The sequence below is a fragment of the Myotis lucifugus genome, unplaced genomic scaffold (assembly GCF_000147115.1).
Source record: "Myotis lucifugus unplaced genomic scaffold, Myoluc2.0 scaffold_54, whole genome shotgun sequence".
NCBI classification, from domain to species: domain Eukaryota; kingdom Metazoa; phylum Chordata; class Mammalia; order Chiroptera; family Vespertilionidae; genus Myotis; species Myotis lucifugus.
In genome coordinates, this window is record NW_005871102.1 from 4,174,586 (window position 1) to 4,192,164 (window position 17,579).

Genomic DNA, 17,579 nt, shown 5'->3' on the forward strand with positions numbered 1-17,579 from the left:
AGGCACCTTGTACAAATGTTAATTTGTTTGAACTGGGAGGGGTGAGGGAGGAGGAAGAGAGGGCACTGATGTTAGCTGTGGAGGAGGGGCAATGGAAACACTAAATTTCTGTTTAAGAAAGCGCTGAAAAGAAGTTATCTAATTAATATCCAGTGATTCCGACCATAAAGTAGGAAACCCAGCCAGCAGTCAATTGAGCTTTATCTTTCATATGCCCTGGGTTTTTAAAATGCAACGGGGTAGTTGCTATAGAGAGCCCTTGTTTTCGTACCAGTGTTTATGAGTTGACTTTGGTGTTCTTTTGTGTTCACCCTCAGATTGACTTGTTCAAGTCTTTTTGAAGATGACCATCAGAATTTGAGAAACTTTTTGATCCGTGCACGCATAGTAATGCAGTCACAGATCATACCTTGCTGTTCATAAAAAAAGCCTGTTCCACCCAGATAATTATGCTTATACAAGTGCTGTAGAATCATACATACAATGTTTATTATAATGTTATTGCTGAATGTTTTGCTGTAGGCTTTAGAATTATGAAGGAACTTATCCAAACTATTATTTTAATTTTTAAAAAAACCTCTAACTCTTTGTAAGCATAAAGTTTATCATCTAGCTTCAAAGATTTGGAAAATAACTTGTCTTATTAGCTTATAGATCAAATATAAGGACAGTAAATGGTTTTTTGAATAAATAATTTCATTGTAACTTAAGCAGTTTATTTTCTCTTGAAAAATTCAGTATAATAATTTTGAAATGGTAATATCTTACTTTTTTCATTTTATTCCAATTTTCTTTCAATTAGGAATTTGACTTTTAATAAAAATACATTGGTGGGACTCTGGAAATACTGTTCACCTTGCCTAAATTATTCAAGATTGCCACAGAACTTTAAAGATAGTGCTTGCATTATCAAGATTGCAACATGCTTTAATATCAGAACACACCAAATTTTTTTGAGAGAAAATACAACTAAAAAATGGATTTGTGAATCTTTATGTACTTCTGTTACACATGTGAGTAGTATATTGGTGTGTGTTTAAATACCTAGTACATGTTGTCTTATACTTGAGAGAGTAGTTGTTTGTAGTGAATGATGGCCTATGTGAAATTGCTCTGTTGCAACTTCAAACATTTAAGCTTTTGTCCAGAGGCCCAGTTTGTTCATTAGTTCGTTCGTTCATTTATTCATTCATTCATTCATTCATTCATTCATTCTACACATATTTATTGAGTACTTGCTTGGTGCCTAAGTGTGGGGGATACAAAGAAAAAGACAGGTCTGTGTCCTGATGGAGCTAAAAGGGTAAGTGGGCAAATAGTCTACTACTTCATTGTGAAATAACGCTGTTTAATATTAGTTTAAGAAGTACGAACTCTGATGAGTTTTTTTTTTTTTTTGATTAAGGATATTATTTGTGTTTTTTCCTTCTAAGAATAGTGGGAATTAATACCGAGTGAACAAAGGCAGTAAGACAGTTGTTTTAAAAATATGCTAATGTTTATATACATTGGGTGTCTGGTTCCCAACTATACCAAAAATAAACATCCTACCTGAAATTAGATGACACAGAGTTTACATGTGGTTGAACAGCTTCATTCTTTTGGCTTATTTAAATGAAATGTTTGCTAAAAATATTCCCTCTTGGTGCTTGTTTATAGGAGAGTCTAATTCTTTTTCAAGTCTAAATTTTAAAAAAGCATCATCTGGCTGTGTGTGTGTGAGTGGACCAATGTCCTACTTTTCTTCCATAGAATCTATAACCATTAATAGCTGAAATCAGAAAAGTTTGAAAGTGATTGGTTCCTTTTTTTGACTAAAATATGACAAATATTGGTGTCATTCTTTACAGATTACAAAGTTTTTCTGTATATTGATACTTTGATACTTCTCATTGACAGGACCCTTATGCAGGCATTATCTCCATTTTAGAGGGGGAAACGGGTTTGGAGATGGTAGGCATACAGGTAAAGCAGAGAATCCCAACCCCCATGACTATAATTGTGATGCTCCACGCTGGAGTGTAGAGAGCTGTGGAAAGAGCATCCACATCTTGTGCTACCACAGTTCAGCATAGAGTATAGCTCCTGGCTGCTCGTCCAGAAACCTCTAAATTTTTAAACTTTAAACTCAACTAGTAATTGAAATTTAGTTAACTGAATTTTTCTTTTTGTGAGTTAAACTTTCAAACCTATTTAAATCTAGAAGTATTGCTTATTTTGCTACATAAAGGAGATAGTTTGATTTTATTTCTCATGGTATAAGTGTTTTTAGAATAAGCTGTGTTAAAATCAGTTCTGTTTTTTGAATATGTGATTTTTAAGTTACTCAATTTTCAATGAAAAGATAATTCCAATAGCTTGAAACTCTACCTCAGCCTGAGTGAGGGTCCTTGGAGAGTAAAGTGAATGTATTGCATTACCCTATAAATTATTTCTTTAAATGTGTGTTATTCCCATTGGTTTAGGGTTCCTCTTTAGTGAGAGAATTAAGATTATATGTGATAAATTTTGGTAACTTGAAATTAATCTGGAATCTTTCTTGATTAACTTGAAATTAACCTGGAATCTTTCTTGATTAATGTCTTCAGCTTTTGATTTAGGAAAACTTAGGAATAAAACACTGAAATTTGAAATGTGTGACATCCACCTAATCAATGGAAAGAAAGGAGTTTGCGTATAAATGTACCCAGTCACATTAATAAGTAATGGCTTAGGTTGAGGGTGCCTGGCAATTTGTATATGCCACTACGGAGAACCTTCAGTACTGGCTCCTCAGTGACCCATTGCTTTGGAATATGAGAGGCGTAAAAAGAATATCCTACCTTGAACTTACTAGTAATTGGTACACTTCTGTTATTTTACGTACATGACCTTTTCTCAAAACAGATTTTTCTTTTTAGGTTGATTTTTCCTTTTGGTTGTGTCTTGGAGAGCCCTTTTCAATTCATTGATTCATTCATTCATTTTATGTTTGTTTTTCTCAAGATTTTTAATTGATTTTTATTTATTTTTTAAAATATATTTTTATTGTTTTTATTGATTTTTTAGGAAGAGAGGAAGAGAGAGGAATAGAGAGTTAGAAACATCGATTGAGAGAGAGACATCGATCGGCTGCCTCCTGCACACCCCCTACTGGGGATGTGCCCGCAACCAAGGTACATGCCCTTGACCGGAATCAACCTGGGACCCTTCAGTCCGCAGGCCAACGCTCCATCCACTGAGGCAAACCAGTCAGGGCGAGATTTTTAATTGATTTTTAGAGAAAGGAAGGGAGAAGAAGAGAGAGAGAAACATTGATTGTCTGTCTCCTATATACCCTCCCTACCGGGGAGAGCCCGTAATTGGGGTGCCCTAACCAGGAATCAAACTGGCAAGCTTTGGTGCACAGACAACACCCAATCAGCTGAGCCACACTGGCCAGGGATTGGAGAGTCCTTTTCTGAAAACCGTACCTAAATAACACCCCTATCACACTTTACCCTTACCTTTATTTTTCTTCACAACATTAATTTATCTGATATTATAGCACACATTGATTTGTTTATACTATTATCTGCTTTCCTCTGGATGTAAGCTTCATGAAGGCAAGGACTAGTGTTGTATTCCTAACACCCAGAAAAGTAGCTGGCACCATAGTCAATACCCAGATAATACTTGTGGGGTGACTAAATTAATAGGTATGAAGAGTTACGAAAACCATTAATTTTGTTTGTTTTAACTTTTTCTAGAAACTGTCCCATTATATTCAAACACATCAAGTAATTGATTGTTCAAAAAAAAATTTTTTTTTAATTGGGAAAGTCCAGGGACTCTTACCCTTCTGCTCAAATTTGCATTGTGGCTCTCCTGCAACACATTAGTTTGTGATTGCCCTTCACTGAGATTCTGACAATTCTCCGTGCCTTTTCCCTGTGTTGAGCCTGTGGTCTCTGGATCCCTGCCTTCCTTTCTCAATTTACACTTTTGTTTTGGTGAAATGCATCCCTCGGTAACTTTCAAGAAAATGTATGAGAAGGTAAAACTTTTGAGATGTTTGGATTGCTGAAAATATCTTTCTTCTACCCTGACACTTGGTTGATTATTTGTCTGGTCTGGGTATAGAATTCCAAGGTGAAATATTTTTCCCTCAACATTTAAGGGATCCCATTATAATTATCTAGCTTCAGGTGGTTGTTGAAAAGTCTTATGTCTCCTACTCTTCATCCTGCCCTGTTAAGATCTTTTCTTTGTCTTCAGTATATCTGATATGTCTCTGATGTTGTACATGTCTTGTGTGGATCTTACTCATTTCTTGTGCATGGCACTTAGTGCGCCCTTTCAACCAGCAGTGCCCATTGTAGACGAGAGGAGAGATGATCTAGTGTGGGGGTCAGCACATTTTTTCTTTCAAGGGCTAGATAGTAGGATGTAGGCTCTATGGGCAATACACTACAGTTCAGCTTTGCTTTTGTAGCATGAAAGCAGCCTTAGACAGCGTGGGCTGTGGTTTGCTGAGCCCTGATCTGTGCACAGGTGGAGGATAGAGGTAGGGAGAGAAGACAAAATACGTTGACAGAGGCTCGATGATAGTGGTTTGAGGAAGTTCCCATCTGAGGTTTTCTGTTTACCTTAGTGAATGGGAAGCAAGGGCATTAGCTGAGAGTAGGGAATAAAAGGGACTGTGTATTTGAGGTTTGAGAAGAGGGAAAAATATATGACATAATCACCTACCCCAGAGTGGAAAAGGGAATAAAATAGAGAAATATAGTGTGATTGCCAGGCAACATTAAGGGCTCACTTGAGATAGATGGTTTAAATTTCATGTTTCTTGCTTTAATAGGAATATTGCTAAAATCTCATCATTAAGAATATCTCACCGTAGGTTATTTATTTAAATCAGGTAGGGTTATTTTATTAATCTTAGAAATATTTTCAGAAGTAATATACGTATATGTATGTGTGTTTTTACATATACATATGTAGTCTATATAACTGCTTATTTATACAGAAATATCAAAAGAAAGTACTATAATTTTTTTCCCAAATGCAAATTTTGATTTAGAAATCATTCATTTATTTATTCATTAAAAAACACACACACCACATCATAGAGCACTTTCTATGTGCTAGGAATAGTTTTTGGTGCTGGGAATAAAACAATAAACAAAAAGACAAAACTACTTGCCTTTATTTACATTTACATTTAACATAGTAAACTATATACACACATAAACATGAGTAAGAAAGGAACATTGCGGAGAAAAGAGGGAACATAATGTTATTAAATTTATTTTTTCAGCTTTACATATAATTAACACAATTGTAAGATATTTGAAGTATACAGTGAGGTTATTTGAGATACGTATATACATATTTACCCTTTGTGTGTGTGAGAGAACATTTAAGTTCTACTTTTTTAGCAAATTTCAGTTATATAATACTGTGTTATCCACGGTAATTACCATGTTATACATGAGATCCTCAGACTTTACTCATCTCATAATTGAAAATCTGTACCTTTTTACAAATCTCTCCCCATTTTCCTCAATTTACTATACATTTTGATAGATAACTAAAAGATGAAGAGATACTTTCTAGTCTTAGTCTTAGAGTTTTAAAAAATATCATGAATAAGTATTGAATTTTATTAAGTGCTTTTTCTGTATTGGCAGAATTGATCATAGGTATTTCCTCCCTTAATCTGTTAAGATCTATTACATTCTTAAATTATTTCCTGTTTGTATTATTGGGTCCTACTTAGCTGTGTTGCATTTGTTTTTTCCTTCTACACTGCTGAACTTGATTTACCATTGTTTTACAGTTTTTTAAAATCCACATTTATCAGTAGATAAATCTATCAAAGGTTTATATGTATGTATGGTAGCTTCAGAGTTCTGCTGGCTATATAAAATGAGTTGTGAAGCTTCCCCACCCCTTTTTTTTCTGTTTTTTTTTAAAAATAGTTAGATAACACAGGAATTATATGCTCCTGCAGGGAAGTGTGGATGTCATGTGGAAGGTGAAAATTAAAGTTTCTAGAACAGCGGTTCTCAGCCTGTGGGTCGCGACCCCTTTGGGGGTCGAATGACCCTTTCACAGGGGTCGCCTAAGACCATCGGAAAACACATATATAATTACATATTGCTTTTGTGATTAATCACTATGCTTTAATTATGTTCAATTTGTAACAATGAAAATACATCCTGCATATCAGATATTTACATTATGATTCATAACAGTAGCAAAATTACAGTTATGAAGTAGCAACGAAAATAATTTTATGGTTGGGGGTCACCACAACATGAGGAACTGTATTAAAGTGTCGAGGCATTAGGAAGGTTGAGAACCACTGTTCTAGAAGAAAACAGGAAAATATCCGCATGACCCTATGGTAGGCAAAGGTGTTTGTTTTCAACAGTACACAAAAAGTTTTTACCAGAAAAGCAAAGATTGATAAATTGTTCTTCATTATGTTCATCAAAGGATACTCCTAAGACAGTGTAAAGGCAGTAACACACTAGAAAAATGCCTGTAATACTTAAATCTTACAGAGGACTTGTAATCATACCAGATAAAAAAATATATGTTCCCCTGGCCAGATAGATGAGTTGGTTGGAGCCTCATCCCATGCACCAAAGACTTGCTGGTTCTATACCTAGGTTTCAGGTTCCATTCCCCTCAGGGTGCCAGGGTGGGTAAGGGAGGCAATTGATCGAAGTTTCTCTCTCACTTTCATGCCCCCCCCCCCCTCTTCTCTCTCTCCTCTCCTCTCTAAACATATCCTTGGATGAGATACATACACACATACACACACACACACACACACACACACACACACGCACAGCCAATTTTAAAACAATTGGACATTGGACAAAAGACAGGAATAGCCATTTACCTATATTTATTTACTTCTAGTATTATGGCTTAAAAGTTTTTCATCTTAATTCATCCTATTTTAGTAAGATCTAATTTTTCATCTTTTTATTCAAATGGTTAGCTAACTGTCATAAAGTTAACGGTGTTTTGAACAAGGAGTGGCAGACTCAAATGTGCATGTTTGAGAAACATTGTTTGGTTTCATCTAGTCTAAAAATTATCAGTTGCATTTTCTAACAAATGTATAAACCCTATAGTTTAATATACATTGAAAGAAATGTGGATGTCAAAACTACAATTTCATGTTGCCTTAAATTTCTAAATATATCTGAGTGTTTTTGGAATCCATCAAATAGTTTACTAAGTTAAATTGAAAGTCAGTTTTTGTGTGTGATATAGACAGTGGTTTTAATCCTGTGCTTAAGACTTGTAGGAGTCTGGACAAGTTACTTAATTTCTTTATTATTCAGCCTCCCTTATTTGTAAAGTGGGTATAAGAGTGTCTTTTCACAGGATCATTGTAAAGATTAAATGAGAAAGTATAATAAGCAGAGTGTTCAACTGAATTAGTTCTTCACTCTTCCTCTTTCAGGACCATGAAGAGCAAGTGTAATCACATCCTGGCTTCTATCTGGGGTTACTCTAGATTTCTTGGATTACTGGAGCAATTATTCTTCAGACCACTTCCCATCCTGATTTAGATTCCCAGGATTTGACAGAATGTCCCTGGCCTTCTGGCATTAGCTTCCATGACAAATCTGTATGTTTTCTTTTGCTGTTTTTAAGCTCTCTTCGGAATGTCCTGGAATCTTTATAGATCTTCATATATTTTAGGGTGTTGTAGACGGATTAATATGTATTTTAGGTTTGATATAGTTTTTTATTCTGTGCGTTGTTGCTAAGATAACCTCTGTTGCTGTTCTTTTAGTTTTGATTTGCAGATAATCTTTTTATAGGCTTGTGTGGTTTAGATCCTATCTCTTAAAGCTGGCGGACAGGAGTAAGTCTTCTAAAAGAGAAGCATTTTGAGGGTATCTTATGGATAAGAAACTTCGCTTTTGACTTGCTTCTTTTTGGCAGCAGTATTTTTGAATGTTTTCTGTGAGCATAATACTTGTAAATGTTATCATAGAAGTATAAGTCTTAGTCTTCACATGCATTTACATCTTGGTGAGACATGAAATTTTATACATGAAATCACAGTAAATAATGTAAGACCATATGTAATTAATGTCATACTGCAGTGTAGTTCACAGGAGAGGCTGAGAGAGGGCACGAATGGTCCTCGGAACGTTTCATTCAGGTGGAAAGTACATGTAGTATTGGGGAGTAGCATGACTGAAAATGCAGCCACAAGAATTCTAGTATGCTCTGATTGAAGGGTTTATTTGGGATGGGGTGCAAAATACAATTACATTTGATAAGGTGGGACCAGATTACTCAGCCCTTGGAAATAAAGCAGGTTAGAATTAAAATGATAGTACATATTATTACTAACTTTTAGCTTCTCACTATTTCCTTCGTTCTTTTTAAAATTTGTAAATCCGGGGTCCTCAAACTTTTTAAACAGGGGGGCCAGTTCACTGTCTTCAGACCGTTGGAGGGCCGGACTATAGTTTAATAAAAAACACATATCTTATTTTGAAGTAAAAAAACAAAACGGGAACAAATACAATATTTGTATTTGCATGTGGCCCATGGGCCGTAGTTTGAGGACCCCTGTTGTAAATGAAGATTGGAGGAAAAATCTAGTTTAGAACCTACCTTTTTCTTCCTTTGTGTATTAGGTAATTTTAGGTAATCTTCCCAACAAAAAGGCTTAAAACAATATACTTTAGGTAATCTTCCCAACAAAAAGGCTTAAAACAAAATGCTTCCCTATCGGGAAGTATTATTAATAAGTATTATGTTTACTTTATCCTTTCCGTCCCTATCCTTGACCTTAGCTAATTATGTAGCAGAAAGTTTTAAACTTAAAGCCTTTCTCTCCCATTAAGAAAACCAAAGGTGTAGGATAAAACTCACCTGCAAAAGGTTTTAAAGATCTCACTTGGAGGTTTGAACTTAAGGGAACTAGTACTACTGTTGAAGCCTTCTGTGCTGCAGTTGTCTATCTAAACAGTGTGGGCACCTGTGACTGGGCTGTAGAAACGACAATTATTAATACACCTGCTTCAGTCCAGTGTGGCTCAGCAGATACAGCTGTAGGAATGGATAGGAGCAGTGATGTTTACTACTTCTTTCTGAGCAGAATTGAGCATGATAGGTGACAGTGGGTTTTCCTTCTCTCATGGGTTGTACTGTTGACATAGTATGGCAGCCTTTGATTTAACAACAGCTGGACCTGTGACTCATGTCATACTTTCGTGACACTGTAAATTTTGTAATCTCCTTAACAACAACCAAAATTTGTATTTATAACTGCATAATTATTATAACTAAATAAGTTAGTAATACTGACAAGACTTTTGAGCCTCAGATGAGTGCTGACTTAGCTGACTCACTGTCCTAGACATGTGTTTTATAATTCTGGTCTGCCCACAGTTCTTTGAAGGAAATCTAATTTTTCTGTAGTACATGGCAGAGGAACCCTCAATAGCTCTGGGGGTTTTTTTGGTTTTGTTTTTTACCATGTAAACTGTATAGCAACTGATTGGTCCAGGAGTGGGCATTTTACCTAAGGGCTACTAATTTGTAAGCCAGCTAACAATCTAGGCTTGTGCTAGTGGGGAAAATTATAGCCATTTATGGGAAGCATGGAGTTAATTTGCAGTTGAGCCATGGGAGCTGAAGCTTGAAGAATGCATTAGTGTACAGGCCTGTAAAACTAAAGTTTATGGAAAGGAAGTACAGTATAAGCAGAAGCTATGAGTTACAGAAATGACACAGGAGATGAGGAAGCCAATTAGTAACTAGAAAAGAATAGGGCATCTGTGCCAAGAGAAGCACAAAATTCTAAGAGCAAAACCCTGTGGTCTGAAAGAGAGAGAGAAACGGGCACAGAGCATGAGATTGAAGATTCTGGTTTCTGGCTCTGTAGATACTCTTCTTCCATTACTCTAGTCTTCTGTGGCTCCTCCCTTTCTTGAGCTCATTTCAGTTTTTTCTCAGGAAAGAGTCAGACTTTTGGCAATGGAATTCTGGCTCTATCTTTTACTAGCTGTGTAACCTTGGGCAGGTTGTTTAACTCTCTGTGTCATTCTTCTGTAAAATGAACATCATAATATTATACCTTCCTCATAGAGTTGATGTGAGGATTAAATGAGATGACACATGCAAAGCTTTTAGAACAATTCTAAGCACATAGTAAATGTTCAGTAAATAGTATCATATATAATGCTATTTGGGGTCATTTGAATGAATTTCTTGCAACTAAAAGAGTTAATTTCGCCAAAACCGGTTTGGCTCGGTGGATAGAGCGTCGGCCTGCGGACTGAAGGTTCCCAGGTTCGATTCCGGTCAAGGGCATGTGCCTGGGTTGTGGGCACATCCCCAGTAGGGGATGTGCAAGAGGCAGCTGATCGATGTTTCTCTCTCATCGATGTTTCTAACTCTCTATCTCTCTCCCTTCCTCTCTGTAAAAAATCAATAAAACATATTTTTAAAAAAAAGAGTTAATTTCTTGCAAGCTAAGGAGTTAATTTGCTTGCAGATTCTATTAGAGCAGTGCAAACCAGTATGTGGGCTGGGTAAGCAAGATTACTTTAGGTAATGCAAAGGGAATTTATTAAAAATACAGTCTTATTCAGTGTGAATAATAGGACTTGCTATTTATTAAGCATTTAATAGATGCTTGGTGCTATTCTAATAATTTTACCTCTATTAACTCATTGGATAGTCATGATAGCTTGGTGAAGTACTATTGTTATTTTCACCTCAAAGAGGTAAAAACTGAGAAACAGGGAAGCTAATCATCTTGCCTATGATTATACAATACATATATGAAGTGTTATAATGTTATTTGAAGGTAGACCGTGGTAAAAGATGTATACAATAAATCCTAAGGCAATTATATTTTTTAAAAGGTTACAGGTAATAAACCAACAAAAGAGATAAAATGGAATCAGAAAATATACTCATGTAATTCAAAAGAAAGCATAATAAGAAGGAAACAAATAGCAAGGTTATAAACTTGAACATAAACAAATCAATAATCATGTCAAATATAAGTGGCCTAAACACACCAGCTAGAAGACAGAGATTGTCAGATTGTATAAAAAAGCAAGACCCAACTATATGCTTGCCTATAAGAAACATACTTTAAATATAAAGATACAAATAGGTTAAAAGTAAAGGATGAAAAACAAATACCATATTTACAATAGTCAAAAGAAAGTTGACATGGCTATATTAATCTCAAAGTGGACTTCATTCATAGCCAAGAATATTTCCAAGGACAAAGGATGTCATAATGATAAAGAGGTTGTCTCATCAAGAGGACAAAACAGTTCTAAACATTTATACTCTTAATAACAGAATTTTTAAAATACATGAAATAAAAACTGATGGATTTCCAAGGAGAAACTGTCAAATCCTCAGTTTTAGTTGGATATTTCAATACCCTTCTTTGAGTATTGAAAATTACAAAGGTATAGTGGACTTGAACAATACTGTCAACCAGTTTGACCTACCTAATGAATGTTTATAGAAAATCCACTTAACAGCAGAGAATATTCTTCTTTATTCTTCTTAGGTCCACATAGAACAGTTTCCATGATGGACCATAATTTGGGACATAAAACATGTCTCAGTAATTTAAAAAGGATTGAGATTTTATGTTACCCAATCACGATGGAATTAAATGAGGAATTAACAGAAAATTGGAAAATTTTCTAATAATTGGAAACTAAGTAATACAATTCTAAATAACCTATGGGTCAAAGAAGAGATCAAAATTAAATTAGTAAATATATTATACTGAATAAAAATGAAAACACAACATATCAGATTTTGTAAGATGCCAGTAAAGCAGTACTTCAGGGTCAGTTTATAAGCACCGAATACCTATATTAGAACAGAAAAAAAGATCTCAAATTAATGACCTCTACTTCCACCTTAAAAATGAGAAAAAAGGTAAAATAATTAGAAGAAGGGAAATGGTAAAGATCAATGTGTAGAAAACAAACACAATAGACAAAATCAATGAAACCAGAATCTGGTTCTTTGGGAAGATCAGTAAAATTGATAATGCTCTAACCAAACTGGTTAGTATCAGAAATGACAGGTGACATCACTACAGATTCTACAGATAATAAAAAAATAATAAGAATACTATGAACAACTTTATGGCTGTACATTTTACAACAGAGCTACAGTGGACAAAGTCTTCAAAAGATACACACTACCAAACTTCACTCAAGAATAGACAACCTGCATAGCCCTACCTTTAATAGATACCTCAAGTATCTATTAAAGAAACTGGATTTATAATTAAAATAGTCTCACCAAAGAAAAAAATATTCTAGGCCCAGATGACTTCACAAGTGAATTCTAAATTTTAAGGATGAATTGTCCTAGTTTTACACAAGCACTTCCAGAAAATTGCAGAGGTGGGACTACTTATTAACTTTGTGAGGCCAGTATTACTCTTATGTTCAAACCAGACAAAGGCATTATGAGAAAAGAGGACTATACAGAAATATTTCACATGAGTATACATACAAAAATTCTACACAAAGTATAGCAAATTGAGTGCAGCAACTTATTTTAAATAATAATACATCATGACCAAGTGGGGTTTATTCTAGGAATGCAAGGTTAGTTTAACATTTACATTCAGTGTAATTCACTCTGCCAGCCAACTGAAAAAGAAACCACATGATCATCTCAATAAATGCAGAAAGAAAAAAGGGATTTTACAGTCTTGCCCTTCATTTCAGGTAATAACTGTAAGTAAATTAGGATTAGGAAGAAACTTCAACCCAAGAAAGCACCTCTCTGAAAAAACTACAGATAATGTAGTTTTCATAAAACATCAAATACTTTTCCCTAAGATCGGGAATAAGACAAGGTCGTCTACTCTCATCACTTCTGTTCCAACGTTTACTGGAGATTTTAGCCAGTGCAGCCAAGTGAGAAAAAGAAATAAAAGGCATCTAGAATGGAAAGGAAGAAGTACCTTTTAAAAGTTTATATTGACTTCAGAGAGAGGAAGGGAGAGGGAGCGATAGAAACATCGATGAGAGAGAATCACTGATCGGCTGCCTCCTGCATACCCCATACGGGGATTGAACCTGCCACTCCGGGTGTGTGCCCTGACCAGGAATTGAACTGTGATCTCCTGGTTCATGGGTCAACGTTCAATTGCTGAGCCACACTGGCTGGGCAAAAGTACCTTTTTCTGAAGATGACATGACTGTGTAGAAAATCTGATGGAACCTATGAAACTACTAGAAGTAATAAGTTGTGTGATACGTGATCATTATATAAATATCAGTGTATGAACAGTCAGAAATTGAAATTTAATAAAACCAGTGCCATTGATGATAGCAACTTGTGCGAAATACTAAAAACCACACAACATTGCTGAACATAATTTAAAGACTTAAATGAAGAGATACTCCTTATTCATGGGTTGAAAGACTCATTGTTGCTAAGATGACAATTCTTCCCAGATTGATCTGTTGGTTCATTGCAGTCCTAATAAAAATTTTGACAGGCTTTTTTGAAGAAATTGACAAGCTGATTCTAAAATTCATGCAGAAATTAAACGGACCGAGAATGGCAAAAACAACTTTGAAAAAAAAACAGAATTGGAGAGCTAATACTACCTGATACCATAGTTATAAAACTAAACAAAGCAGTGATAGAGAAATAGAGTCCAAAAAATAAGCCAATACATGCCATGCATGGACAGTTGAGTTTTAACAAAGTGCAGAGGGAATTTCAGTGAAGAAAGGTTAATTTAGGATGCTGGCACAATTGGCTATCCATACGCAAGTGTATGAACTTCAGTCTATATCTTGCACTGTATACAAAAATTAAAATGAATCGTAGACCTAAATGTAAAATCTAAAATTATAAAACTTATTTAGATAAAAACAAGAAATTTTTGTGATCTTGAGTTAGGCAGATATTTTTTAGGTACTAGTATACCACCAAAAGTACAATCCATAAAATAAAACGAACTTCATCAAATTCAAAATGTTTGCTCTTTGAAAGATATTAAGAGAATGAAAAGACAAGCTGAAAAAATATTTGTCAATCAAATATCTATCGAAATAAGGATTTATATCTAGTGTGTGTGTGTGTGTGTGTGTGTGTGTGTGTGTATGTATATATATACACTCTCAAAAACTAGATTGTTTATATAATATTGAATGGCTAAAAGAAAAAAGACTGGCCTTACCAGCTGTTGGCAAGGGTGTGAAAGAACTGGAACTCGATATAGTACTTTGTTGTTGAGACTGTAAAATAGTGTGACCAGTTCTTAGGAAACAGTTTGGTTGTTTCTTAACATGTTAAATATAGACCTACCAGCTATTCTACACCTAGACTAGATATTTATTGGAAAGGCTTGTGTAGTAATATTCACAGCAGCTTTATTTGTAATAACCACTAAAACCCAAATGCCCATCGATAGATGAATGGATAAGGAAATTATAATATATCCACACTACTTGGCAATAAAAAAGGCATGAACTATTGATACAACACAATGAATCTCAAAATAAATATGCTGATTGAAAGAAGCCAGGCACTTTGGAGTGACAAGATATGTTCACTATCTTGATGGTGGAGATTTTTTCACGGATATATACTATATACTTTGAACCTGTGCAGTTCATTGCATGCCACCTACATATAAATAAAGCTGCTTATCAAAGTGATGTAGTGAAGATCCTAATATAGATATGATATTAATAAAATATTTATGGAAAACTTTATATAACATGTATCTTTACTGCGCCTTTCACATGGTTATTTAAATATACACAAAGCTGCCCTGGCCGGTGTGACCCAGTTGGTTGGGTGTCATCCCTTGCACTGAGGAGTTGCTGGTTGGATTCCTGATTGGGGTGCATGCCCCAGTTGTGGTTCTATCCCTGGTGGGGAGTGTGTGGGAGGCAGGCTATTGATGTTTCACTCTCGAATCAATGTCAATGTTTCCCTCTTTCTCTCCTTCCTTCTTTCTCCCTTCTTCTCTCTCTGAAGATCGATAGAAAAATATACATATATACACAAAGAAAAGTTTATTGAAATCTTTTTCTTAGAGATTATTAAGAAATTTAATTAATTTGGAACAGCAGTTCTCAACTGGGGTGATTTTGCCCTCCCAGGGACATTTGGCAGCATCGGAGACTTCTGATTCCAAAATTGTTGATGGCGTCTGATGGCTAGAGGCCACAGATACTACCAAACAGCCTATCATGCACAGCAAAGTCCCTCTCAACAAAGAATTGTCTGGTCCCAAATGACAATGGTGCCATAGGAGAGAAGCCCTGATTTAGAGTGTCTAAAGTCAGTTTAGCTCTTATTATTTGAATCCTGTATTGAACATATTGACAAAACAAGTTGCTGAACAAAAACCTTTGGAGAAAATTGTCTTGAACTTTTGGGATTGTCTGGATGATGTGTTTATGAGACTTTCACTTTTGAAGTAATTATTTTTGTATAGCCACCTGGAGTTGATCTATTTGGATATGTTGCAGTATTTGCTTTTATATCATTTGGAAAAAAACTTAAAATATCACCACCATTGGAGCTTAATTATAACCAATGGACTAAAATTTAGTTTTTATTTGCTTTTGAAATAATTAGTGCTATTTGAAGTCAGAAATTCAGAGTTAAGATTCAGTAATTTAAAAGGCCTAGTATCTAGCTGCCTTTTTGCCAGTGTTCTACAAATAGGCCAGGACCCTGGTTCTAAGAGCTGATACCTCATTGGTTTTCCATTTAAAAAGTGGAAGGATGAGGAAGGACAAGGATTTGAATTGGGTTGAGAACTTTAGCCCTTAGTATGTTGCCCATGAGGAGCTGTATTTTTTAATATATATATATTATTGATTTTTTACAGAGAGGAAGGGAGAGGGATAGAGTTAGAAATATCGATGAGAGAGAAACATCGATCAGCTGCGTCCTGCACACCCCCTACTGGGGATGTGCCTGCAACCAAGGTACATGCTCTTGACCGGAATCGAACCTGGGACTCCTCAGTCCACAGGCTGACGCTCTAGCCACTGAGCCAAACTGGTCAGGACTGAGGAGCTGTATTTTTTCCAGATAGAGTAATCCTTGGAATTTTGTATATTCGATTTGATTAGGAGTAGTTTGCTGCTCCTAGGGCACTGATGTTCCATGGCTAAATTTGGTCCACATACAGCCTTACCTGCATATTACTCCCAAATCTTGTACTTAAGGAGTATTTTCTGGGGTAGAACCTGTTCTTGTTTTTGTTCTAGATCAGGGGTTGGCAAATTTTCTGGAAAGACCCAGATAGTAAATACTTTAGGCCTCTTTTTTTTTTCTTCTCAATCCCTAAAGCCTCTGTGTACCTATATGTTGTTTATGGTTATCTTCATACACAACATAAATGCACGAATGCATCTCAGTTCACAAAAACGGGGCAGGATTCAGCACATGGGCCATACTTTTGCCAGCCCCTGTTCTAGACCATCAGCATTTTCTCTGTGAGACATTTGGCATTTTCTGGTTAGTTTCCCACTGATGGATGTTTGCACATGGAAGAAAGTGGTTCCCTTCCACTTGCAGTTGCTCCGCTGTACTAATGGCTTTTACTGATGATGGTGTGGAATAAGTGAATGGCATGAACTTTAAATGGGAAGTAGAATGATAAGGTATGCTTAGTTCCTTTCTTGCTCACAACCCACATGCAGATGGCCAATACATTATAGCAAGTTTACCTTTGGAAAGTCTTTGGAATTACGTTTTTAAAAATGTACTTATAACCCAGGCAGCGTGGTTCAGTGGTTGAGCATCAACCCATGAACCAGGACCCATGAACCAGCAGGTCATGCATGGTTCAATTCCCAGTCAGGGCACATGCCTGGGTTGTGGGTTTGATCCCCAGTGGCAGGGGCATACAGAAGGCAGCCAATCAATGATTCTCTTTCTTCATTGATGTCTCTCTCTCCCTCTCTCTCTCTCTCTCTCTCTCTCTCCCTCCCTCCCTCCCTCCCTCTCCCTCTCTCTCCCTCCCTCTCTCTCCCTCTCTCCCTCTCCCTTCTCCCTGAAGTCAATTAAAGCATATTTTTAAAAATTAAAAGAATGCTTCTTTTAAAAAGTACTTATAATCTTTTGGTTGGTATAGGGCAATAACCTTTTTATTGCTGTATTTGATTTTGAGTTTCCATTTCTAACTATCAACTGCCATTGGTGTTGCCAGTGACTTTTCTAAAAAGTATTATGGAACACATCCTTGCCTGTAATTACACTGTGACTTCCAGTCACTCAGAATAGTGGTTCTTAAACATTTTATTCCTGAGTCCCTTTGAAAATCACTTGATAGTTGTGAATCCAGGAAAATTTATTTTTTAAAGGGTTTATTTATTGATTTGAGAAAGAGGGGAAAAAACATCGATTTGTTCCACTTATTCATGTACTTATTGGTTGATTCTTGTATGTGCCCTGACCAGAGATCAGACCTGCAATCTTGGCATATTGCAGTGATGGCGAACCTATGACATGTGTGTCAGAGGTGACACGCGAACTCATTTTTTTGGTTGATTTTTCTTTGTTAAATGGCATTTAAATATATAAAATAA

At 35.8% G+C, this 17,579-nt stretch overlaps 1 protein-coding gene across 1 annotated transcript in view; it reads left to right on the plus strand.

The window, feature by feature from the left end:
- Window positions 1–768: 768 nt before the first annotated feature.
- RALGPS2 (Ral GEF with PH domain and SH3 binding motif 2) overlaps window positions 769–17,579 on the plus strand; it is a 120,885-nt gene continuing 104,074 nt past the window's right edge. Inside the window, 1 exon segment of the mRNA XM_006088956.3 lies at window positions 769–1,013. The gene's annotated coding sequence lies outside the window, so the exon portion shown is untranslated.